This window comes from Procambarus clarkii, chromosome 38 (assembly GCF_040958095.1).
Source record: "Procambarus clarkii isolate CNS0578487 chromosome 38, FALCON_Pclarkii_2.0, whole genome shotgun sequence".
Lineage (NCBI taxonomy): Eukaryota > Metazoa > Arthropoda > Malacostraca > Decapoda > Cambaridae > Procambarus > Procambarus clarkii.
In genome coordinates, this window is record NC_091187.1 from 210,129 (window position 1) to 237,215 (window position 27,087).

General features: G+C 42.5%; 1 pseudogene; it reads left to right on the forward strand.

Moving 5' to 3' along the window:
- Positions 1 to 270: 270 nt before the first annotated feature.
- LOC138372138 (voltage-dependent T-type calcium channel subunit alpha-1G-like) overlaps positions 271 to 27,087 on the forward strand; it is a 68,268-nt pseudogene continuing 41,451 nt past the window's right edge.

Consider the following 27,087-nt stretch of genomic DNA (forward strand, 5'->3'; position numbering starts at 1 on the left):
GGTACTGGCCAGTGTGGCAGCGCACGTGTAGTCCCATACCACTTGCTTACCATCCTTCCAAGGTAGCAAGGTGACCCCATCAGGGCGCTTCTGAGGGTCGTTAGGTCTGGATAAGTGTGGTTCTCTTTGTGCCGGGCAGCGGGCTGTGGCAAGGCTCCTCTTGATGATGTCGTTGACTTCTTCATGTCTTGCAATTTTACCCTGGGATTTACGACATACCAGACCATGACGACCATATTGGTCTGAAATCGCAGTTCTGCAGATGCACCTATGTTCGGTGAGGATGGGGGCGGCAAGACGAAGGGCAACACCAATGCGGAGAGCGTCATGACTGAGGCGAGTTCCCAGGGCTGCATTGGGCACAGCAAATAAAAAATCCCCGGCGTGGGGTGCTGTTATAAATATATATATATATATATATATATATATATATATATATATATATATATATATATATATATATATATATATATATATATATATATATATATATATATATATATGCGAACAAGCCTGAATGGTCCCCAGGACAATATGCAACTGAAAACTCACACCCCAGAAGTGACTCGAACCCATACTCCCAGAAGCAACGCAACTGGTATGTACAAGACGCCTTAATCCACTTGACCATCACGACCGGACAAAATGAGGTGATAGCCGAGGCTATTTGAACCACCCCACCGCCGGCACTCGGATAGTAATCTTGGGCATAGCATTTTACCAAATCACCTCATTCTTTGGGGCACACGTGAGGAACACAAATGCGAACAAGCCTGAATGGTCCCCAGGACAATATGCAACTGAAAACTCACACCCCAGAAGTGACTCGAACCCATACTCCCAGAAGCAACGCAACTGGTATGTACAAGACGCCTTAATCCACTTGACCATCACGACCGGACAAAATGAGGTGATAGCCGAGGCTATTTGAACCACCCCACCGCCGGCACTCGGATAGTAATCTTGGGCATAGCATTTTACCAAATCACCTCATTCTTTGGGGCACACGTGAGGAACACAAATGCGAACAAGCCTGAATGGTCCCCAGGACAATATGCAACTGAAAACTCACACCCCAGAAGTGACTCGAACCCATACTCCCAGAAGCAACGCAACTGGTATGTACAAGACGCCTTAATCCACTTGACCATCACGACCGGACAAAATGAGGTGATAGCCGAGGCTATTTGAACCACCCCACCGCCGGCACTCGGATAGTAATCTTAGGCATAGCATTTTACCAAATCACCTCATTCTTTGGGGCACACGTGAGGAACACAAATGCGAACAAGCCTGAATGGTCCCCAGGACAATATGCAACTGAAAACTCACACCCCAGAAGTGACTCGAACCCATACTCCCAGAAGCAACGCAACTGGTATGTACAAGACGCCTTAATCCACTTGACCATCACGACCGGACAAAATGAGGTGATAGCCGAGGCTATTTGAACCACCCCACCGCCGGCACTCGGATAGTAATCTTGGGCATAGCATTTTACCAAATCACCTCATTCTTTGGGGCACACGTGAGGAACACAAATGCGAACAAGCCTGAATGGTCCCCAGGACAATATGCAACTGAAAACTCACACCCCAGAAGTGACTCGAACCCATACTCCCAGAAGCAACGCAACTGGTATGTACAAGACGCCTTAATCCACTTGACCATCACGACCGGACAAAATGAGGTGATAGCCGAGGCTATTTGAACCACCCCACCGCCGGCACTCGGATAGTAATCTTGGGCATAGCATTTTACCAAATCACCTCATTCTTTGGGGCACACGTGAGGAACACAAATGCGAACAAGCCTGAATGGTCCCCAGGACAATATGCAACTGAAAACTCACACCCCAGAAGTGACTCGAACCCATACTCCCAGAAGCAACGCAACTGGTATGTACAAGACGCCTTAATCCACTTGACCATCACGACCGGACAAAATGAGGTGATAGCCGAGGCTATTTGAACCACCCCACCGCCGGCACTCGGATAGTAATCTTGGGCATAGCATTTTACCAAATCACCTCATTCTTTGGGGCACACGTGAGGAACACAAATGCGAACAAGCCTAATGGTCCCCAGGACAATATGCAACTGAAAACTCACACCCCAGAAGTGACTCGAACCCATACTCCCAGAAGCAACGCAACTGGTATGTACAAGACGCCTTAATCCACTTGACCATCACGACCGGACAAAATGAGGTGATAGCCGAGGCTATTTGAACCACCCCACCGCCGGCACTCGGATAGTAATCTTGGGCATAGCATTTTACCAAATCACCTCATTCTTTGGGGCACACGTGAGGAACACAAATGCGAACATGCCTGAATGGTCCCCAGGACAATATGCAACTGAAAACTCACACCCCAGAAGTGACTCGAACCCATACTCCCAGAAGCAACGCAACTGGTATGTACAAGACGCCTTAATCCACTTGACCATCACGACCAGACAAAATGAGGTGATAGCCGAGGCTATTTGAACCACCCCACCGCCGGCACTCGGATAGTAATCTTGGGCATAGCATTTTACCAAATCACCTCATTCTTTGGGGCACACGTGAGGAACACAAATGCGAACAAGCCTGAATGGTCCCCAGGACAATATGCAACTGAAAACTCACACCCCAGAAGTGACTCGAACCCATACTCCCAGAAGCAACGCAACTGGTATGTACAAGACGCCTTAATCCACTTGACCATCACGACCGATTAAAATGCTATGCCCAAGATTACTATCCGAGTGCCGGCGGTGGGGTGGTTCAAATAGCCTCGGCTATCACCTCATTTTGTCCGGTCGTGATGGTCAAGTGGATTAAGGCGTCTTGTACATACCAGTTGCGTTGCTTCTGGGAGTATGGGTTCGAGTCACTTCTGGGGTGTGAGTTTTCAGTTGCATATTGTCCTGGGGACCATTCAGGCTTGTTCGCATTTGTGTTCCTCACGTGTGCCCCAAAGAATGAGGTGATTTGGTAAAATGCTATGCCCAAGATTACTATCCGAGTGCCGGCGGTGGGGTGGTTCAAATAGCCTCGGCAATCACCTCATTTTGTCCGGTCGTGATGGTCAAGTGGATTAAGGCGTCTTGTACATACCAGTTGCGTTGCTTCTGGGAGTATGGGTTCGAGTCACTTCTGGGGAGTGAGTTTTCAGTTGCATATTGTCCTGGGGACCATTCAGGCTTGTTCGCATTTGTGTTCCTCACGTGTGCCCCAAAGAATGAGGTGATTTGGTAAAATGCTATGCCCAAGATTACTATCCGAGTGCCGGCGGTGGGGTGGTTCAAATAGCCTCGGCTATCACCTCATTTTGTCTGGTCGTGATGGTCAAGTGGATTAAGGCGTCTTGTACATACCAGTTACGTTGCTTCTGGGAGTATGGGTTCGAGTCACTTCTGGGGTGTGAGTTTTCAGTTGCATATTGTCCTGGGGACCATTCAGGCTTGTTCGCATTTGTGTTCCTCACGTGTGTCCCAAAGAATGAGGTGATTTGGTAAAATGCTATGCCCAAGATTACTATCCGAGTGCCGGCGGTGGGGTGGTTCAAATAGCCTCGGCTATCACCTCATTTTGTCCGGTCGTGATGGTCAAGTGGATTAAGGCGTCTTGTACATACCAGTTGCGTTGCTTCTGGGAGTATGGGTTCGAGTCACTTCTGGGGTGTGAGTTTTCAGTTGCATATTGTCCTGGGGACCATTCAGGCTTGTTCGCATTTGTGTTCCTCACGTGTGCCCCAAAGAATGAGGTGATTTGGTAAAATGCTATGCCCAAGATTACTATCCGAGTGCCGGCGGTGGGGTGGTTCAAATAGCCTCGGTTATCACCTCATTTTGTCCAGTCGTGATGGTCAAGTGGATTAAGGCGTCTTGTACATACCAGTTGCGTTGCTTCTGGGAGTATGGGTTCGAATCACTTCTGGGGTGTGAGTTTTCAGTTGCATATTGTCCTGGGGACCATTCAGGCTTGTTCGCATTTGTGTTCCTCACGTGTGCCCCAAAGAATGAGGTGATTTGGTAAAATGCTATGCCCAAGATAACTATCCGAGTGCCGGCGGTGGGGTGGTTCATATAGCCTCGGCTATCACCTCATTTTGTCCGGTCGTGATGGTCAAGTGGATTAAGGCGTCTTGTACATACCAGTTGCGTTGCTTCTGGGAGTATGGGTTCGAGTCACTTCTGGGGTGTGAGTTTTCAGTTGCATATGTCCTGGGGACCATTCAGGCTTGTTCGCATTTGTGTTCCTCACGTGTGCCCCAAAGAATGAGGTGATTTGGTAAAATGCTATGCCCAAGATAACTATCCGAGTGCCGGCGGTGGGGTGGTTCAAATAGCCTCGGCTATCACCTCATTTTGTCCGGTCGTGATGGTCAAGTGGATTAAGGCGTCTTGTACATACCAGTTGCGTTGCTTCTGGGAGTATGGGTTCGAGTCACTTCTGGGGTGTGAGTTTTCAGTTGCATATGTCCTGGGGACCATTCAGGCTTGTTCGCATTTGTGTTCCTCACGTGTGCCCCAAAGAATGAGGTGATTTGGTAAAATGCTATGCCCAAGATAACTATCCGAGTGCCGGCGGTGGGGTGGTTCATATAGCCTCGGCTATCACCTCATTTTGTCCGGTCGTGATGGTCAAGTGGATTAAGGCGTCTTGTACATACCAGTTGCGTTGCTTCTGGGAGTATGGGTTCGAGTCACTTCTGGGGTGTGAGTTTTCAGTTGCATATGTCCTGGGGACCATTCAGGCTTGTTCGCATTTGTGTTCCTCACGTGTGCCCCAAAGAATGAGGTGATTTGGTAAAATGCTATGCCCAAGATAACTATCCGAGTGCCGGCGGTGGGGTGGTTCATATAGCCTCGGCTATCACCTCATTTTGTCCGGTCGTGATGGTCAAGTGGATTAAGGCGTCTTGTACATACCAGTTGCGTTGCTTCTGGGAGTATGGGTTTGAGTCACTTCTGGGGTGTGAGTTTTCAGTTGCATATGTCCTGGGGACCATTCAGGCTTGTTCGCATTTGTGTTCCTCACGTGTGCCCCAAAGAATGAGGTGATTTGGTAAAATGCTATGCCCAAGATAACTATCCGAGTGCCGGCGGTGGGGTGGTTCATATAGCCTCGGCTATCACCTCATTTTGTCCGGTCGTGATGGTCAAGTGGATTAAGGCGTCTTGTACATACCAGTTGCGTTGCTTCTGGGAGTATGTGTTCGAGTCACTTCTGGGGTGTGAGTTTTCAGTTGCATATGTCCTGGGGACCATTCAGGCTTGTTCGCATTTGTGTTCCTCACGTGTGCCCCAAAGAATGAGGTGATTTGGTAAAATGCTATGCCCAAGATAACTATCCGAGTGCCGGCGGTGGGGTGGTTCATATAGCCTCGGCTATCACCTCATTTTGTCCGGTCGTGATGGTCAAGTGGATTAAGGCGTCTTGTACATACCAGTTGCGTTGCTTCTGGGAGTATGGGTTCGAGTCACTTCTGGGGTGTGAGTTTTCAGTTGCATATTGTCCTGGGGACCATTAGGCTTGTTCGCATTTGTGTTCCTCACGTGTGCCCCAAAGAATGAGGTGATTTGGTAAAATGCTATGCCCAAGATAACTATCCGAGTGCCGGCGGTGGGGTGGTTCAAATAGCCTCGGCTATCACCTCATTTTGTCCGGTCGTGATGGTCAAGTGGATTAAGGCGTCTTGTACATACCAGTTGCGTTGCTTCTGGGAGTATGGGTTCGAGTCACTTCTGGGGTGTGAGTTTTCAGTTGCATATTGTCCTGGGGACCATTCAGGCTTGTTCGCATTTGTGTTCCTCACGTGTGCCCCAAAGAATGAGGTGATTTGGTAAAATGCTATGCCCAAGATTACTATCCGAGTGCCGGCGGTGGGGTGGTTCAAATAGCCTCGGCAATCACCTCATTTTGTCCGGTCGTGATGGTCAAGTGGATTAAGGCGTCTTGTACATACCAGTTGCGTTGCTTCTGGGAGTATGGGTTCGAGTCACTTCTGGGGAGTGAGTTTTCAGTTGCATATTGTCCTGGGGACCATTCAGGCTTGTTCGCATTTGTGTTCCTCACGTGTGCCCCAAAGAATGAGGTGATTTGGTAAAATGCTATGCCCAAGATTACTATCCGAGTGCCGGCGGTGGGGTGGTTCAAATAGCCTCGGCTATCACCTCATTTTGTCTGGTCGTGATGGTCAAGTGGATTAAGGCGTCTTGTACATACCAGTTACGTTGCTTCTGGGAGTATGGGTTCGAGTCACTTCTGGGGTGTGAGTTTTCAGTTGCATATTGTCCTGGGGACCATTCAGGCTTGTTCGCATTTGTGTTCCTCACGTGTGTCCCAAAGAATGAGGTGATTTGGTAAAATGCTATGCCCAAGATTACTATCCGAGTGCCGGCGGTGGGGTGGTTCAAATAGCCTCGGCTATCACCTCATTTTGTCCGGTCGTGATGGTCAAGTGGATTAAGGCGTCTTGTACATACCAGTTGCGTTGCTTCTGGGAGTATGGGTTCGAGTCACTTCTGGGGTGTGAGTTTTCAGTTGCATATTGTCCTGGGGACCATTCAGGCTTGTTCGCATTTGTGTTCCTCACGTGTGCCCCAAAGAATGAGGTGATTTGGTAAAATGCTATGCCCAAGATTACTATCCGAGTGCCGGCGGTGGGGTGGTTCAAATAGCCTCGGTTATCACCTCATTTTGTCCGGTCGTGATGGTCAAGTGGATTAAGGCGTCTTGTACATACCAGTTGCGTTGCTTCTGGGAGTATGGGTTCGAATCACTTCTGGGGTGTGAGTTTTCAGTTGCATATTGTCCTGGGGACCATTCAGGCTTGTTCGCATTTGTGTTCCTCACGTGTGCCCCAAAGAATGAGGTGATTTGGTAAAATGCTATGCCCAAGATAACTATCCGAGTGCCGGCGGTGGGGTGGTTCATATAGCCTCGGCTATCACCTCATTTTGTCCGGTCGTGATGGTCAAGTGGATTAAGGCGTCTTGTACATACCAGTTGCGTTGCTTCTGGGAGTATGGGTTCGAGTCACTTCTGGGGTGTGAGTTTTCAGTTGCATATGTCCTGGGGACCATTCAGGCTTGTTCGCATTTGTGTTCCTCACGTGTGCCCCAAAGAATGAGGTGATTTGGTAAAATGCTATGCCCAAGATAACTATCCGAGTGCCGGCGGTGGGGTGGTTCAAATAGCCTCGGCTATCACCTCATTTTGTCCGGTCGTGATGGTCAAGTGGATTAAGGCGTCTTGTACATACCAGTTGCGTTGCTTCTGGGAGTATGGGTTCGAGTCACTTCTGGGGTGTGAGTTTTCAGTTGCATATGTCCTGGGGACCATTCAGGCTTGTTCGCATTTGTGTTCCTCACGTGTGCCCCAAAGAATGAGGTGATTTGGTAAAATGCTATGCCCAAGATAACTATCCGAGTGCCGGCGGTGGGGTGGTTCATATAGCCTCGGCTATCACCTCATTTTGTCCGGTCGTGATGGTCAAGTGGATTAAGGCGTCTTGTACATACCAGTTGCGTTGCTTCTGGGAGTATGGGTTCGAGTCACTTCTGGGGTGTGAGTTTTCAGTTGCATATGTCCTGGGGACCATTCAGGCTTGTTCGCATTTGTGTTCCTCACGTGTGCCCCAAAGAATGAGGTGATTTGGTAAAATGCTATGCCCAAGATAACTATCCGAGTGCCGGCGGTGGGGTGGTTCATATAGCCTCGGCTATCACCTCATTTTGTCAGGTCGTGATGGTCAAGTGGATTAAGGCGTCTTGTACATACCAGTTGCGTTGCTTCTGGGAGTATGGGTTTGAGTCACTTCTGGGGTGTGAGTTTTCAGTTGCATATGTCCTGGGGACCATTCAGGCTTGTTCGCATTTGTGTTCCTCACGTGTGCCCCAAAGAATGAGGTGATTTGGTAAAATGCTATGCCCAAGATAACTATCCGAGTGCCGGCGGTGGGGTGGTTCATATAGCCTCGGCTATCACCTCATTTTGTCCGGTCGTGATGGTCAAGTGGATTAAGGCGTCTTGTACATACCAGTTGCGTTGCTTCTGGGAGTATGTGTTCGAGTCACTTCTGGGGTGTGAGTTTTCAGTTGCATATGTCCTGGGGACCATTCAGGCTTGTTCGCATTTGTGTTCCTCACGTGTGCCCCAAAGAAAGAGGTGATTTGGTAAAATGCTATGCCCAAGATAACTATCCGAGTGCCGGCGGTGGGGTGGTTCATATAGCCTCGGCTATCACCTCATTTTGTCCGGTCGTGATGGTCAAGTGGATTAAGGCGTCTTGTACATACCAGTTGCGTTGCTTCTGGGAGTATGGGTTCGAGTCACTTCTGGGGTGTGAGTTTTCAGTTGCATATTGTCCTGGGGACCATTAGGCTTGTTCGCATTTGTGTTCCTCACGTGTGCCCCAAAGAATGAGGTGATTTGGTAAAATGCTATGCCCAAGATAACTATCCGAGTGCCGGCGGTGGGGTGGTTCAAATAGCCTCGGCTATCACCTCATTTTGTCCGGTCGTGATGGTCAAGTGGATTAAGGCGTCTTGTACATACCAGTTGCGTTGCTTCTGGGAGTATGGGTTCGAGTCACTTCTGGGGTGTGAGTTTTCAGTTGCATATTGTCCTGGGGACCATTCAGGCTTGTTCGCATTTGTGTTCCTCACGTGTGCCCCAAAGAATGAGGTGATTTGGTAAAATGCTATGCCCAAGATTACTATCCGAGTGCCGGCGGTGGGGTGGTTCAAATAGCCTCGGCAATCACCTCATTTTGTCCGGTCGTGATGGTCAAGTGGATTAAGGCGTCTTGTACATACCAGTTGCGTTGCTTCTGGGAGTATGGGTTCGAGTCACTTCTGGGGAGTGAGTTTTCAGTTGCATATTGTCCTGGGGACCATTCAGGCTTGTTCGCATTTGTGTTCCTCACGTGTGCCCCAAAGAATGAGGTGATTTGGTAAAATGCTATGCCCAAGATTACTATCCGAGTGCCGGCGGTGGGGTGGTTCAAATAGCCTCGGCTATCACCTCATTTTGTCTGGTCGTGATGGTCAAGTGGATTAAGGCGTCTTGTACATACCAGTTACGTTGCTTCTGGGAGTATGGGTTCGAGTCACTTCTGGGGTGTGAGTTTTCAGTTGCATATTGTCCTGGGGACCATTCAGGCTTGTTTGCATTTGTGTTCCTCACGTGTGTCCCAAAGAATGAGGTGATTTGGTAAAATGCTATGCCCAAGATTACTATCCGAGTGCCGGCGGTGGGGTGGTTCAAATAGCCTCGGCTATCACCTCATTTTGTCCGGTCGTGATGGTCAAGTGGATTAAGGCGTCTTGTACATACCAGTTGCGTTGCTTTTGGGAGTATGGGTTCGAGTCACTTCTGGGGTGTGAGTTTTCAGTTGCATATTGTCCTGGGGACCATTCAGGCTTGTTCGCATTTGTGTTCCTCACGTGTGCCCCAAAGAATGAGGTGATTTGGTAAAATGCTATGCCCAAGATTACTATCCGAGTGCCGGCGGTGGGGTGGTTCAAATAGCCTCGGTTATCACCTCATTTTGTCCGGTCGTGATGGTCAAGTGGATTAAGGCGTCTTGTACATACCAGTTGCGTTGCTTCTGGGAGTATGGGTTCGAATCACTTCTGGGGTGTGAGTTTTCAGTTGCATATTGTCCTGGGGACCATTCAGGCTTGTTCGCATTTGTGTTCCTCACGTGTGCCCCAAAGAATGAGGTGATTTGGTAAAATGCTATGCCCAAGATAACTATCCGAGTGCCGGCGGTGGGGTGGTTCATATAGCCTCGGCTATCACCTCATTTTGTCCGGTCGTGATGGTCAAGTGGATTAAGGCGTCTTGTACATACCAGTTGCGTTGCTTCTGGGAGTATGGGTTCGAGTCACTTCTGGGGTGTGAGTTTTCAGTTGCATATGTCCTGGGGACCATTCAGGCTTGTTCGCATTTGTGTTCCTCACGTGTGCCCCAAAGAATGAGGTGATTTGGTAAAATGCTATGCCCAAGATAACTATCCGAGTGCCGGCGGTGGGGTGGTTCAAATAGCCTCGGCTATCACCTCATTTTGTCCGGTCGTGATGGTCAAGTGGATTAAGGCGTCTTGTACATACCAGTTGCGTTGCTTCTGGGAGTATGGGTTCGAGTCACTTCTGGGGTGTGAGTTTTCAGTTGCATATGTCCTGGGGACCATTCAGGCTTGTTCGCATTTGTGTTCCTCACGTGTGCCCCAAAGAATGAGGTGATTTGGTAAAATGCTATGCCCAAGATAACTATCCGAGTGCCGGCGGTGGGGTGGTTCATATAGCCTCGGCTATCACCTCATTTTGTCCGGTCGTGATGGTCAAGTGGATTAAGGCGTCTTGTACATACCAGTTGCGTTGCTTCTGGGAGTATGGGTTCGAGTCACTTCTGGGGTGTGAGTTTTCAGTTGCATATGTCCTGGGGACCATTCAGGCTTGTTCGCATTTGTGTTCCTCACGTGTGCCCCAAAGAATGAGGTGATTTGGTAAAATGCTATGCCCAAGATAACTATCCGAGTGCCGGCGGTGGGGTGGTTCATATAGCCTCGGCTATCACCTCATTTTGTCAGGTCGTGATGGTCAAGTGGATTAAGGCGTCTTGTACATACCAGTTGCGTTGCTTCTGGGAGTATGGGTTTGAGTCACTTCTGGGGTGTGAGTTTTCAGTTGCATATGTCCTGGGGACCATTCAGGCTTGTTCGCATTTGTGTTCCTCACGTGTGCCCCAAAGAATGAGGTGATTTGGTAAAATGCTATGCCCAAGATAACTATCCGAGTGCCGGCGGTGGGGTGGTTCATATAGCCTCGGCTATCACCTCATTTTGTCCGGTCGTGATGGTCAAGTGGATTAAGGCGTCTTGTACATACCAGTTGCGTTGCTTCTGGGAGTATGTGTTCGAGTCACTTCTGGGGTGTGAGTTTTCAGTTGCATATGTCCTGGGGACCATTCAGGCTTGTTCGCATTTGTGTTCCTCACGTGTGCCCCAAAGAATGAGGTGATTTGGTAAAATGCTATGCCCAAGATAACTATCCGAGTGCCGGCGGTGGGGTGGTTCATATAGCCTCGGCTATCACCTCATTTTGTCCGGTCGTGATGGTCAAGTGGATTAAGGCGTCTTGTACATACCAGTTGCGTTGCTTCTGGGAGTATGGGTTCGAGTCACTTCTGGGGTGTGAGTTTTCAGTTGCATATTGTCCTGGGGACCATTAGGCTTGTTCGCATTTGTGTTCCTCACGTGTGCCCCAAAGAATGAGGTGATTTGGTAAAATGCTATGCCCAAGATAACTATCCGAGTGCCGGCGGTGGGGTGGTTCATATAGCCTCGGCTATCACCTCATTTTGTCCGGTCGTGATAATCAAGTGGATTAAGGCATCTTGTACATACCAGTTGCGTTGCTTCTGGGAGTATGGGTTCGAGTCACTTCTGGGGTGTGAGTTTTCAGTTGCATATGTCCTGGGGACCATTCAGGCTTGTTCGCATTTGTGTTCCTCACGTGTGCCCCAAAGAATGAGGTGATTTGGTAAAATGCTATGCCCAAGATAACTATCCGAGTGCCGGCAGTGGGGTGGTTCATATAGCCTCGGCTATCACCTCATTTTGTCCGGTCGTGATGGTCAAGTGGATTAAGGCGTCTTGTACATACCAGTTGCGTTGCTTCTGGGAGTATGGGTTCGAGTCACTTCTGGGGTGTGAGTTTTCAGTTGCATATGTCCTGGGGACCATTCAGGCTTGTTCGCATTTGTGTTCCTCACGTGTGCCCCAAAGAATGAGGTGATTTGGTAAAATGCTATGCCCAAGATAACTATCCGAGTGCCGGCGGTGGGGTGGTTCATATAGCCTCGGCTATCACCTCATTTTGTCCGGTCGTGATGGTCAAGTGGATTAAGGCGTCTTGTACATACCAGTTGCGTTGCTTCTGGGAGTATGGGTTCGAGTCACTTCTAGGGTGTGAGTTTTCAGTTGCATATGTCCTGGGGACCATTCAGGCTTGTTCGCATTTGTGTTCCTCACGTGTGCCCCAAAGAATGAGGTGATTTGGTAAAATGCTATGCCCAAGATAACTATCCGAGTGCCGGCGGTGGGGTGGTTCATATAGCCTCGGCTATCACCTCATTTTGTCCGGTCGTGATGGTCAAGTGGATTAAGGCGTCTTGTACATACCAGTTGCGTTGCTTCTGGGAGTATGGGTTCGAGTCACTTCTGGGGTGTGAGTTTTCAGTTATATATATATATATATATATATATTTTTATATATATATATATATATATATATATATATATATATATATATATATATATATATATTGGAGCGGAGTCTTGAGGTGGGTAGAATATAGTTGTGCAATAATTGGCTGTTGATTGCTGGTGTTGACTTCTTGATGTGTAGTGCCTCGCAAACGTCAAGCCGCCTGCTATCGCTGTATCTATCGATGATTTCTGTGTTGTTCTGTCATCGATAGATACAGCGATAGCAGGCGGCTTGACGTTTGCGAGGCACTACACATCAAGAAGTCAACACCAGCAATCAACAGCCAATTATTGCACAACTATATTCTACCCACCTCAAGACTCCGCTCCAATATAGAAGCATCAAGAAATATGGACCAATAGGCTTTCTACAAACACTTCTATTCAATACCCATTGTTTCTGTTCTGTCTTGTGTTGATACTTTTAATACCCTATTAATATCCCCTCTTGTTCTGTCTTGTGTTAATGCCACATCACCCTTCCCACCTCACTCAAATGTAGATATAAAATCAGAGAATACATAAGTTCTAATCAGTTGTGTATTTGTGAAGTCTTTGAAAATGTAATAAGTTTTACGAAGCGCGCCCGTGTCACGTCAGACTAGAAATAAAAATGAATTTTGGAGAAGTGATTTTTGATTTACCTCCAACAGTGAAGCGTAATGTACGAAAGATTGAGAAAATTCGTGTTAGAATTATTAATCTTACTTTTTCGGTCATATTTAATAATATATGTCTACAGGAAAGACTGCTACCAAAATATACTAATATATATATATATACATATATATATATATATATATATATATATATATATATATATATATATATATATATATATATATATATATATATATATATATATATATATTAATAAATATGACCGAAAAAGTAAGATTAATAATTCTAACACGAATTTTCTCAATCTTTCGTACATTTCTTTTCACTGTTGGAGGTAATTCAAAAATCAATTCTCCAAAATTCATTTTTATTTCTAGTCTAACGCGACACTTCAGCGCATTTCGTAAAACTTATTACATTTTCAAAGACTTTACACATACACAACTGAATAGAACTTACATATCTCCGATTTGTTTATATCTACATTTGAGTGAGGTGGATGGGGTGAGGTGGTATTTAATAGGGTATTAATTTCATCAACACAAGACAGAACACGAAACAATGGGTATTGAAATGGAAGTGATTGTAGATAGCCTATTGGTCCATATTTCTTGATGCTTCTATATTGGAGCGGAGTCTTGAGGTGGGTAGAATATAGTTGTGCATTAATTGGCTGTTGATTGCTGGTGTTGACTTCTTAATGTGCAGTGCCTCGCAAACGTCTAGTGCCCTCGGGAGGTGGAGATATTTGAGGTGTATATATATCTCGAAGTCTCTACTTCTTTTGTAGGGTCTGATGGTGTAGTGGGTTAAGGCGTTCTAGTTATGGCAGCTACTGGAAGGTAGTTGTGCTTTCTGGGTTCGAGGCCCACTGGTGAGTGTTGTCCAAAGATTGTTAATCTTCACTTGTGGTTTATGCAAGTATAGGCTTATATATATATATATATATATATATATATATATATATATATATATATATATATATATATATATATATATATATATATATATATATATATATATATATATATATTGGTGTATACTGGCAGCAGGTTTTCTTTCAAACATGTTTCATTGAATATGACCGCATATTCTGTATTTATTATTTTCTGGTTTAGGGCTTCTATCCCTCTAACTATTTTCTTAGCATCAGGGCTTTTAATTGAAAAAGGAGTTCTCCAAAACTCATTTTCGTACTTTTAAGGTGAAGAAAAGAAGTGATTTACTATAGAGTGTATTACGCTTATTTGTATAATTTGCACGACGTTTCGAACCTCCATGGTTCATTCTCAAGTGAACAGATCTTACAATACTAGTTGATTTTATACCCGCATTAGGTCAGGTGATAATACAATGAAGGTGAAAACATGGGGGGATACATAAGGGATAAACATAGGGGCTGCAGAAGGCTTATTGGCCCATACGAGGCATCTCCTATCTAAACACAAAGATTAATCCAGTGTAATTGGCCTGTTATGTTGGACATTGTCTTCTGTGTTGGCATCGATATGTTCTTGTCTTGTCCTTACTCTCATGGTGGGTAGAGTAAATAGTTCCGTGATTTGGGTGTTCATGGTAGGTCGCTCTATTCTTATGTGAATTGCCTCAAGAATTTGTAATCTTCTTGAATCTTGGGTTTTGTCTATTATGCAAGTATTCTTGTTCAACATTTCTCTTGTTAGAGTAATGTCATGGGCTTGTCTCATGTGATTCCTAGGGGCACCAGATTGAAGATGGCATGTCAAACGCCTCGTCAGCTTGGTCGACGTCATACCTATGTACTTACATTGAAGGTTACATCCTTCGTGGGGGCAAGTGTACATGTATACAACGCTTGACTGCTGTAGAGGGTTCTCCGTCGGCTTCGGGCTGTTTTTGATAAGGAGTTCGGAAGTCTTCTTGGTTTTGTAGAATATTATCAGGTTTATGTTTTGGTTAGGAGTAGTGCTTTTTACTCCTTTACGGATTATTTCTTTCATTATTCTTTCCTCTTTTATATGTTCACTGTGCATGGTTGATTTGTAATATAATTTTATTGGGGGTGTTGTGGTTTCTGTTCTAGGTTCTGAATTATACCAACGGTCCAAGTGTCTTCTTATAGCAGCGTTTATTTCCGCGTTGCTATATCCGTTGTTCACCAATACCTGAGTTACTCTTTCAAACTCTCTACTCACGTTGCTCCATTCAGAGCAGTGGGTAAGCGCTCGACGAATATAAGCATTGAGAACACTGGCTTTGTATCTTTGGGGGCACTCACTTCTACCGTTCAGGCATAATCCTATGTTGGTGGGCTTGGTATATACGTTGGTGCTTAAAGAGGTTCCTGTTTTTGTTATTAGTACATCCAAGAATGGCAGACTGTTATTTTCACTATTTTCATGTGTAAATCGGAGTACTGACTCTCTCTCTAGGTGTCTTTTTAGGTCAATTAGTTCATCTGAGTCTTTTACTATTACGAATATGTCATCTACATAACGGCAGTATACAGTTGGTTTTTGTCTGCTACTGAAGACCCTATCTTCGATGGTTCCCATATAAAAATTAGCAAATAAAACTCCTAAGGGGGAGCCCATTGCTACTCCGTCTATTTGTAAATACATGTCTCCTTGTGGACTGATGAAAGGGGCTTCCTTTGTACATGCTTCGAGAAGACTTTTCAAGTGTGGCTCAGGTATGTCTAATTTGGGGGTGCTCTCGTCTCTGTATACTCTGTCCAGTATCATTCCTATGGTTGTGTAGACTGGGACGTTGGTAAAAAGGGATTCAACGTCCAGGGAAGCGATGATTCCATCGGGCTGGGTAGATTTGATCAATTCTAGGAAATCTGCTGATGATTGTAGACTAAACTTACTTGGAGTGTATGGAGTTAGGAGTTCATTGAGTTTCTTTGCCAGGTGATAAGTTGGGGTTGGTATTTGGCTGATTATAGGGCGTAGTGGGTTACCTGGTTTATGCGTCTTAACATTGCCGTAGGCATATCCTAAGCCATAGTCGCCTTGAAGTTTATTGAAATGCACACTACCTTTCTTTGCGTTGATTGCTGTAATTGTTTTGTTTACTTTCCGCTTAAGGTCTTCTACGGGGTTCCTCGTGATTCGTTGAAATTTGGAGTCGTCACTTAGGATGTCGCTAATTTTGTTCATGTATTCATGGGTAGGAATCAATACATATGCTGCTGTTTTGTCGGCTTTTCTTATTGTTACGTCTTTCAGATTTTTTAGTTGTTTCGCTGCTTCTTTGAGTCGTGGGGTTAAGATTGTAGATGAATATGTTCCTCGTTTTTTCCCTGCTTCTGCAAGTAGTTCAGCTTGAAGTGTGTCAGTGGTGATGACTTTTTTGTTGTCTTCTAGCTTATGGATATCGTCCAGAAGCATTTCGATTTCCAGGCGTTTTTGATGCACCTTTGGTTTAGATAAGAATTGACAATTTAGACCAAGATTTAAGAGGTCTCGTTGGTCCTGGGTAAGATCATAAGAAGTCAGGTTAAAGTAGCCATCTTTAGGACGAGGGATTTTTAGCTGTCCACCGTTTAGGGATGTTAACTTACGGAGTGTCTTTGTTTCTACAAGAGTTTTATGTTGTTGTTTCAGGTTAAATAGTTCACTGTTGATGGTTTGTTTGAGTTGGATAGGGATGTCGTACTGGGTCCATTTGTTTAACAGATGCTCCGTCTGCTCTATAAAGGTTTGGAGGGCTTCCTTCTTCTTGTTTAGTTGATGCCGAATGAGCTCTTGCCTATACCTATAGGTAAACTCTGTATTGCGGACTGCTGGGTCATGTGGGTTTATATTGGTGTATACTGGCAGCAGGTTTTCTTTCAAACATGTTTCATTGAATATGACCGCATATTCTGTATTTATTATTTTCTGGAAATCGAAATGCTTCTGGACGATATTCATAAGCTAGAAGACAACAAAAAAGTCATCACCACTGACACACTTCAAGCTGAACTACTTGCAGAAGCAGGGAAAAAACGAGGAACATATTCATCTACAATCTTAACCCCACGACTCAAAGAAGCAGCGAAACAACTAAAAAATCTGAAAGACGTAACAATAAGAAAAGCCGACAAAACAGCAGCATATGTATTGATTCCTACCCATGAATACATGAACAAAATTAGCGACATCCTAAGTGACGACTCCAAATTTCAACGAATCACGAGGAACCCCGTAGAAGACCTTAAGCGGAAAGTAAACAAAACAATTACAGCAATCAACGCAAAGAAAGGTAGTGTGCATTTCAATAAACTTCAAGGCGACTATGGCTTAGGATATGCCTACGGCAATGTTAAGACGCATAAACCAGGTAACCCACTACGCCCTATAATCAGCCAAATACCAACCCCAACTTATCACCTGGCAAAGAAACTCAATGAACTCCTAACTCCATACACTCCAAGTAAGTTTAGTCTACAATCATCAGCAGATTTCCTAGAATTGATCAAATCTACCCAGCCCGATGGAATCATCGCTTCCCTGGACGTTGAATCCCTTTTTACCAACGTCCCAGTCGACACAACCATAGGAATGATACTGGACAGAGTATACAGAGACGAGAGCACCCCCAAATTAGACATACCTGAGCCACACTTGAAAAGTCTTCTCGAAGCATGTACAAAGGAAGCCCCTTTCATCAGTCCACAAGGAGACATGTATTTACAAATAGACGGAGTAGCAATGGGCTCCCCCTTAGGAGTTTTATTTGCTAATTTTTATATGGGAACCATCGAAGATAGGGTCTTCAGTAGCAGACAAAAACCAACTGTATACTGCCGTTATGTAGATGACATATTCGTAATAGTAAAAGACTCAGATGAACTAATTGACCTAAAAAGACACCTAGAGAGAGAGTCAGTACTCCGATTTACACATGAAAATAGTGAAAATAACAGTCTGCCATTCTTGGATGTACTAATAACAAAAACAGGAACCTCTTTAAGCACCAACGTATATACCAAGCCCACCAACATAGGATTATGCCTGAACGGTAGAAGTGAGTGCCCCCAAAGATACAAAGCCAGTGTTCTCAATGCTTATATTCGTCGAGCGCTTACCCACTGCTCTGAATGGAGCAACGTGAGTAGAGAGTTTGAAAGAGTAACTCAGGTATTGGTGAACAACGGATATAGCAACGCGGAAATAAACGCTGCTATAAGAAGACACTTGGACCGTTGGTATAATTCAGAACCTAGAACAGAAACCACAACACCCCCAATAAAATTATATTACAAATCAACCATGCACAGTGAACATATAAAAGAGGAAAGAATAATGAAAGAAATAATCCGTAAAGGAGTAAAAAGCACTACTCCTAACCAAAACATAAACCTGATAATATTCTACAAAACCAAGAAGACTTCCGAACTCCTTATCAAAAACAGCCCGAAGCCGACGGAGAACCCTCTACAGCAGTCAAGCGTTGTATACATGTACACTTGCCCCCACGAAGGATGTAACCTTCAATGTAAGTACATAGGTATGACGTCGACCAAGCTGACGAGGCGTTTGACATGCCATCTTCAATCTGGTGCCCCTAGGAATCACATGAGACAAGCCCATGACATTACTCTAACAAGAGAAATGTTGAACAAGAATACTTGCATAATAGACAAAACCCAAGATTCAAGAAGATTACAAATTCTTGAGGCAATTCACATAAGAATAGAGCGACCTACCATGAACACCCAAATCACGGAACTATTTACTCTACCCACCATAAGAGTAAGGACAAGACAAGAACATATCGATGCCAACACAGAAGACAATGTCCAACATAACAGGCCAATTACACTGGATTAATCTTTGTGTTTAGATAGGAGATGCCTCGTATGGGCCAATAAGCCTTCTGCAGCCCCTATGTTTATCCCTTATGTATCCCCCCATGTTTTCACCTTCATTGTATTATCACCTGACCTAATGCGGGTATAAAATCAACTAGTATTGTAAGATCTGTTCACTTGAGAATGAACCATGGAGGTTCGAAACGTCGTGCAAATTATACAAATAAGCGTAATACACTCTATAGTAAATCACTTCTTTTCTTCACCTTAAAAGTACGAAAATGAGTTTTGGAGAACTCCTTTTTCAATTAAGCCCTGATGCTAAGAAAATAGTTAGAGGGATAGAAGCCCTAAACCAGAAAATAATAAATACAGAATATGCGGTCATATTCAATGAAATATATATATATATATATATATATATATATATATATATATATATATATATATATATATATATATATATATATATATATATATATATATATATATATATATATATTAGCATATTTTTTATATATATATTGGTATATTTTGGAAGTATATTTATATATATATATATATATATATATATATATATATATATATACATATATATATATATATATATATATATATATTAGTATATTTCCAATGGTTTCGTCGAAGACATCATAAGAAGGAAAGTGAAATGCCATGCAACCTCTGAAGAGACAACTAACACAACACCTATACCCCCTATTAGACTATTTTACAGGAACTTCTTTTCCACAGCTCATAAAACGGAGGAAAGGGTCCTGAAAGATATTGTTAATAGAAACGTTATCCCTACAGACAAAAATCAGAGGATACAACTGACGATTTACTATAAAACCAGAAAAACGGCCAGCCTACTCATGAGAAACTCTCCAGACACAAAGCAAAACGCTTTAAAAGAGACCAACGTCATCTATGCCTTCAAATGCCCTCTTGGGGACTGTAAGCTCCAAAAAACCCAGTATATAGGCAAGACCACAACATCTCTTTCTAGGCGTTTAACGATGCATAAGCAAAAGGGCTCCATTAAGGAACATATAATCTCTTCCCACAACCAAACCATCGCCAGAGAAATCCTAGTAAACAACACAGAAATCATCGATAGATACAGCGATAGCAGGCGGCTTGACGTTTGCGAGGCACTACACATTAAAAAGTCAACACCAGCAATCAACAGCCAATTAATGCACAACTATATTCTACCCACCTCAAGACTCCGCTCCAATATAGAAGCATCAAGAAATATGGACCAATAGGCTTTCTACAATCACTTCCATTCAATACCCATTGTTTCGTGTTCTGTCTTGTGTTGATGAAATTAATACCCTATTAATGTCACCTCACCCCATCCACCTCACTCAAATGTAGATATAAACAAATCGGAGATGTGTAAGTTCTATTCAGTTGTGTATGTGTAAACTAAAGTCTTTGAGAATGTAATAAGTTTTACAAAACGCGCTCAAGTGTCGCGTCAGACTAGAAATAAAAATGAATTTTGGAGAATTGATTTTTGAATTACCACCAACAGTGAAAAGAAATGTACGAAAGATAGAGAAAATTCGTGTTAGAATTATTAATCTTACTTTTTCGGTCATATTTAATAATATGTGTCTACAGGAAAGACTGCTACCAAAATATACTAATATATATATATAAATATATATATTTTTAAAAATAAGGAAGGGAGTACCACCTCTTGCTGGAAGAAGGGGGACCCATAGCCTCGGAGGAAACCACGCATAACGCATTAGAGGGAATGTTTAGATCCCCTCCAATACAGTTTCTGTGTGCTTTTCTCCTACCACCCCCTTCCTTTTTTTATTTTTTGTGCTTTATTATGCATTTGATGGTTACAAGATATACATGGGTTGATACAAAAATAATGATGCAAAAAGGTGCTTAAAGGTTATGGATCTCTTGAAAAACACGACAATGGGAAACATTGATGAATGTCACAGACGGGTTCGATCATTGTTGCAAGTCAAACACTTCTTCAAATTCCTCTGAAGTTGGACTAGTGTCCAAGGCGCAACAGGCATTTCCCCTCTGAATCGCAACACTCAGGCGCTGGAACAAGAAAGTTTTTGCTCTCTGGTCTTTTGTAACTACCCTTGTAACTACCTCTGGTCTTTTTTAACTACCCTTACCCCTTAATAGTACTAGTTCCCCCATAGCAAGTCCACCATTATATAACACTCAGTATATAGGCAAGACAACAACATCTCTTTCCAGGCGGTTAACGATGCATAAGCAACAGGGCTCCATTAAGGAACATATAATCTCTTCCCACAACCAGACCATCACCAGAGAAATCTTAGCAAACAACACAGAAATCATCGATAAATACAGCGATAGCAGGCGGCTTGACATCTGCGAGGCACTACACATCAAGAAGTCAACACCAGCAATCAACAGCCAATTAATACACAGCGATATTCTACCCACTTCAAGACTCCGCTCTAATATAGAAGCATCAAGAAATATGGGCCAATAGGCCCTCTGCAGTTACTGCCATTCTTACCTTCAATTTACCCAAATTAATACCCCAGTATTTCGTGTTCTGTCCTGTGTTGAAAGTTTTGTTCACCTCATCCAAAACTGTTGTAACATCTCACCTCACCCAAAATGCGGGTATAAAATAGAAAATGAAAGTTGTTTAAATCATAGCACAGTGAGAACTCTGTTTAGTGTTTGCAGGTTATAGTTGTGTGTCTGTAAAATAAAAGTCTTTGAAAATGTAATAAGATATTACAAAACGTGTTCAAGCGTCGCATCAGACTAGAAATAAAAATGAATTTTGGAGAATTGATTTTTCAATTACCATCAATAGTGAAAAGAAACATAAAGAATATTGAGAAAATTCGTGTTAGAATTATTAATCTTACTTTTTCGGTCATATTTAATAATATATATATATATATATATATATATATATATATATATATATATATATATATATATATATATATATATATATATATATATATATATATATATATATATGTATATATGTATATATATATGTATATATATATACATATATATATGTAAAAATGAATTTTGGAGAATTAATTTTTGATTAGGTAAATCAAAAATTAATTCTCCAAAATTCATTTTTATTTCTAGTCTGACGCGACACGAGCGCGTTTCGTAAAACTTATTACATTTTCAAAGACTTTAGTTCACAAATACACAACTGAATAGAACTTACGCATCTCCGATTTTATATCTACATTTGAGTGAGGTGGAAGGGGTGATGTGGCATTAACACAAGACAGAACAAGATGCGGTATTAATAGGGTATTAATTTCATCAACACAAGACAGAACAAGAGTATTAATAGGGTATTAATTTCATCAACACAAGACAGAACACGAAACAATGGATATTGAATAGAAGTGTTTGTAGAAAGCCTATTGGTCCATATTTCTTGATGCTTCTATATTGGAGCGGAGTCTTGAGGTGGGTAGAATATAGTTGTGCAATAATTGGCTGTTGATTGCTGGTGTTGACTTCTTGATGTGTAGTGCCTCGCAAACGTCAAGCCGCCTGCTATCGCTGTATCTATCGATGATTTCTGTGTTGTTTACTAGGATTTCTCTGGCGATGGTTTGGTTGTGGGAAGAGATTATATGTTCCTTAATGGAGCCCTGTTGCTTATGCATCGTTAAACGCCTAGAAAGAGATGTTGTTGTCTTGCCTATATACTGGGTTTTTTGGAGCTTACAGTCCCCAAGTGGGCATTTGAAGGCATAGACAACGTTAGTCTCTTTTAAAGCGTTCTGTTTTGTGTCTGCTCATAAAACGGAGGAAAGGGTCCTGAAAGATATTGTTAATAGAAACGTTATCCCTACAGACAAAAATCAGAGGATACAACTGACGATTTACTATAAAACCAGAAAAACGGCCAGCCTACTCATGAGAAACTCTCCAGACAATCACCTGACTCAGTGCGGGTATAAAATCAACCAGCATTGTAAGATCTCTTCACTTCAGAATGAACCATGGAGGTTCGAAACGTTGTGCAAATTGTATAAATAAGTGTAATACATTCTATAGTAAATCACTTCTTTTCTTCACCTTAAAAGTACGAAAATGAGTTTTGGAGAACTCCTATTTCAACTAAGCCCTGATGCTAAGAAATAGTTAGAGGGATAGAAGCCCTAAACCAGAAAATAATAAATACAGAATATGCGGTCATATTCATTGAAACATGTTTGAAAGAAAACCTGCTGCCAGTATACACCAATATATATATATATATATATATATATATATATATATATATATATATATATATATATATATATATATATATATATATATATATATATATATATATATATATATATATATATACATTGAATTGAATATGAATATTGAATATGACCGCATATTCTGTATTTATTATTTTCTGGTTTAGGGCTTCTATCCCTCTAACTATTTCTTAGCATCAGGGCTTAGTTGAAATAGGAGTTCTCCAAAACTCATTTTCGTACTTTTAAGGTGAAGAAAAGAAGTGATTTACTATAGAATGTATTACACTTATTTATACAATTTGCACAACGTTTCGAACCTCCATGGTTCATTCTGAAGTGAAGAGATCTTACAATGCTGGTTGATTTTATACCCGCACTGAGTCAGGTGATAAAGACAATAAAGGTGAAAACCTTTATTGTTACTGGTGTCTGTGGGGATGTGAGGACTTGTACCAACCACTACCACCACCAGTACCTTGTCTTGCATCCTGCTTAGTATTCCTATTGAGATATGAAGTATTATTGCAGTCATATAATTATTCATTCACAGTCATTACTATTTTTATGGGCTATGTTCTGTTACCCTAATGCTTTTTACCCCTGGGCATGTCCATTTACTCTCCAGCCCTTCACAAGCCACTGCTGCACCCCCTCCATGCCCATACTTACTGTGCTTATTTTTACAGGACTGCACTGCATTATGTGGTGCTCACTGCCTGGACACCTTGGCAATGTAGAGACAGATATTCTGCAATACCGTGATATTAGCAGTAGAGTGATAAGCTGACACACGGGAGGTACAATGGAAAGAAGTTGAGTATTAACTCTTGTATTTTATATTGCTTCCAGTGAGTTTTTAGTTTTCTTATAATCACTATGTTATCTATCTCCTACAACCTAGTTATCTGCTTGATACATGCATTATAGGGTTCTGGTAGTTGTTCTACTCACCAAGCCCTTCCAAGGCCAGGCTTGACATGTGAGAGCTTGGTCCAACAGGCTGTTGCTTGGACAGGCCCCTCAGGCCCACATATCCACCACAGCCTTGTTTGTCCGGCACTTCAAAATCAAATCAAAATCAAATGTTTATTTAGGTAAGGTACATAAATTTATTTAGGTAAGGTACTCTTTATTTGGGTAAAGTAATCTTCGTAGTATTTAGTTTTGGCTCGTCTAATTATCTTGGATAGCAATAACGAGTAATTCTTTGGAGACAATTCCTAACCTATACTTCTTCTCAAGGTCATCTTCACTTCTTGAAGATGTTCAGGTTTTCTCTTGAAGATGTCGATGGTTGTTCCAGCAATACTGTATTTCTTTTATTGCTGAAAACATGTTTTCAGCCATAAAAAAATAATCCTGAATCCAGAAAAAAATCCCTTTTGTATCATCTGGAAATTTTCAAATATTGCTGATCAAACCTGAGTCTAAATTATTTGTATATATTATGAATTACAGAGGTCCCAGGACAGAGTTTTGAGGAACTCCACTTACATTTTCCCACTCTGACTTAACCCCATTTATACAAACTCAGTCTTTTCTTTTAGCTAATAATTTATTGTACACACCATACTCAGCCTGTGTAGGGTAGTTTATTGTGCATGTGTAGTATATATATTTGTGTAGTATATTTGGTATATTTAATGCCTCTAACCTCTCCTCATAGTTCTTGTCCTTCAATTCTGGGAGCCACTTAGTAGCATGTCTTTGCACCTTTTCCAGTTTGTTTATGTGCTTCTTAAGATATGGGCACCATACAACCGCTGCATATTCCAACTTTGGTCTAACAAAAGTCGTGAACAATTTCTTGAGTATTTCGCCATCCATGCATTTAAAAGCTCTGAATATTATCCTTTACCTGCAATTGGTTGTTGCTGTATTTATAGAATATGATTTGTTCTGCTTTACATTTGTTTATTCTTTTTTTCAAAATTTCTTTCTGCCTCTCTCCTCACTGCCGTGTAGTTGTTTCTCTTTGTATTACTGGTATGTTTGGGGGTTTGGCCTCTTCGTATATTGATTCCATTTTTGTGTCTTTTGGTCTCTGGCCGTCTTGAAATTTCAGTTGAACAAATCCTGTTTCCTAGTTCTGCATCTCTGTTTTGGTATAAATGTTTTTGTTCCTTTATCATATATTTCACAAAATTGACATACTGTGCATTAATTCATCTCAATTACTCCCTTTCCTAACAGCAAGCCTTTCCAGTAAAATTCTTTGAATTCTTTTCTGACTTCCAGCCTAATGTTTGTTTTATCCTAGTGTGTATGATGCCTAGCGTGTGTCTGGTGCCTGTTGTGTTAAACCGAAGATAAATGCATAAGTATAGGTCCAATAATTTAATGAGTTATTTTATGAAGTAATCTTTGCTATGTTGATAGTGCCCATTGTGTGTCTGCAGGTGCATTCAGTGTGTGTATGATGCCTGGTGTTAAAAAATTATTTCTTACTTGTTCATGCTCTCATTTAGACGCTTGGCCTCAACGAGGTTCAGTCTTGTGACTGGTGTGTGGCACGTTTCTGTTGAAATGTAGTCTTTCCGAGACTACATTTCAAATATTACCTAACATACATAGCTACTCCCCCTTCCTTGTCTAATATATCTATCCATGTGAAATAGATTAAATCTTTTTATTTGATATTCAGCTAATAGTTCTCTATTTTCTACATTCATCCATGTTTGAGATTACCTTGAGGTGATTTGGGGCTCAGTGACCCCGTGACCTGGTCGTCGACCAGGCCTCCTCGTTGCTGGACTGGTCAATCAGGCTGTTGGATGCAGCAGCTTGCAGCCTGACGTATGAGTCACAGCCTGGTTGATCAGGTATCCTTTGGAGATGTTTCACAGTGTTCTCTCTTGAACACTGTGAGGGGTCGGCCAGTTATGCCCTTTATGTGTAGTGGAAGCGTGTTGAACAGTCTCAGGCCTCTGATGTTGATAGAGTTCCCTCTCAGAGTACCTGTTGCACCTCTGCTCTTCACCGGAGAGTATTCTGCACATCCTGCCATGCCTTCTGGTCTCATGTGCTGTTATTTCTGTGTGCAGGTTTGGGACCAGCCCCTCTACTATTTTCCATGTGTAAATTATTGTGTATCTCTCCCGCCTGCGCTCAAGAGAATACAGGTTTAGGCTCTTTCGTCGGTCCCAGTAGTTTAGATGTTTTACCGAGTGGATTTTAGCAGTAAAGGATCTCTGCACACTCGCCAGGTCAGTAATTTCTCCAGCTTTGAAAGGGGTTGTCATTATGCAGCAGTATTCCACTCGAGAGCACTAGCGTCTTGAAAAGTATCATCATCGGTATAGCATCTCCAGTGTGAAAAGTTCTTGTTATCTATCCTGTCATTTTTCTTGCAGTTGTGATGGCTACTTTATTGTGTTCTTTAAATGTAAGGCCTTCCGACTTCAGTACACCCAAATCCTTTACGTTGCTTTTCCGTTCAATGTTATGATTTGACTGAGTTTTGTAAGTGGTTTTCGTTTTTATATTTTCATTTTTTCCGTAGCGCATGAGCTGAAACTTATGTTCGTTAATCACCATGTTATTTTCTGTAGCCCATAGAAAGACCTGATTTACATCTGATTGGAGGTTTGCCGTGTCCTCTATGTTGCCTACTCTCATGAAGATTCTAGTGTCATCTGCAAAGGATGATAAAGTACTATAGGTTGTGTCCTTGTCTATGTCCGGTATGAGGATGAGAAAAAGTATTGGAGCAAGCACAGTACCCTTGGGGACTGACCTCTTTACGGTTGATGGGCCAGATTTTATTTTGTTGACTACTACACATTGGGTTCTATTAGTCAGGAAATTGAATATCCATCTGCCTATTTTTCCAGTAATTCCTTTTGAACGCATTTTATGTGCAATAACACCATGGTCACATTTGTCGAAGGCTTTTGCGCAATCTGTGTAAATTACATCAGCGTTTTGTTTGTCTTCCATGGCATCTAGTGCCATGTCAGAGTGGTCCAGCAACTGTGATAGGCATTAGCGCCCTGTTCTGAAACCATGTTGTCTGGGGTTATGGAGATGCTGTGATTCCATGTATTTTGTGATCTTACTTCTTAGCATTCTCTCAAAGATTTTTATGATGTGCGATGTTAGTGCTATCGGTCTGTAGTTTTTTGCCTCTGCCTTATTTCCTC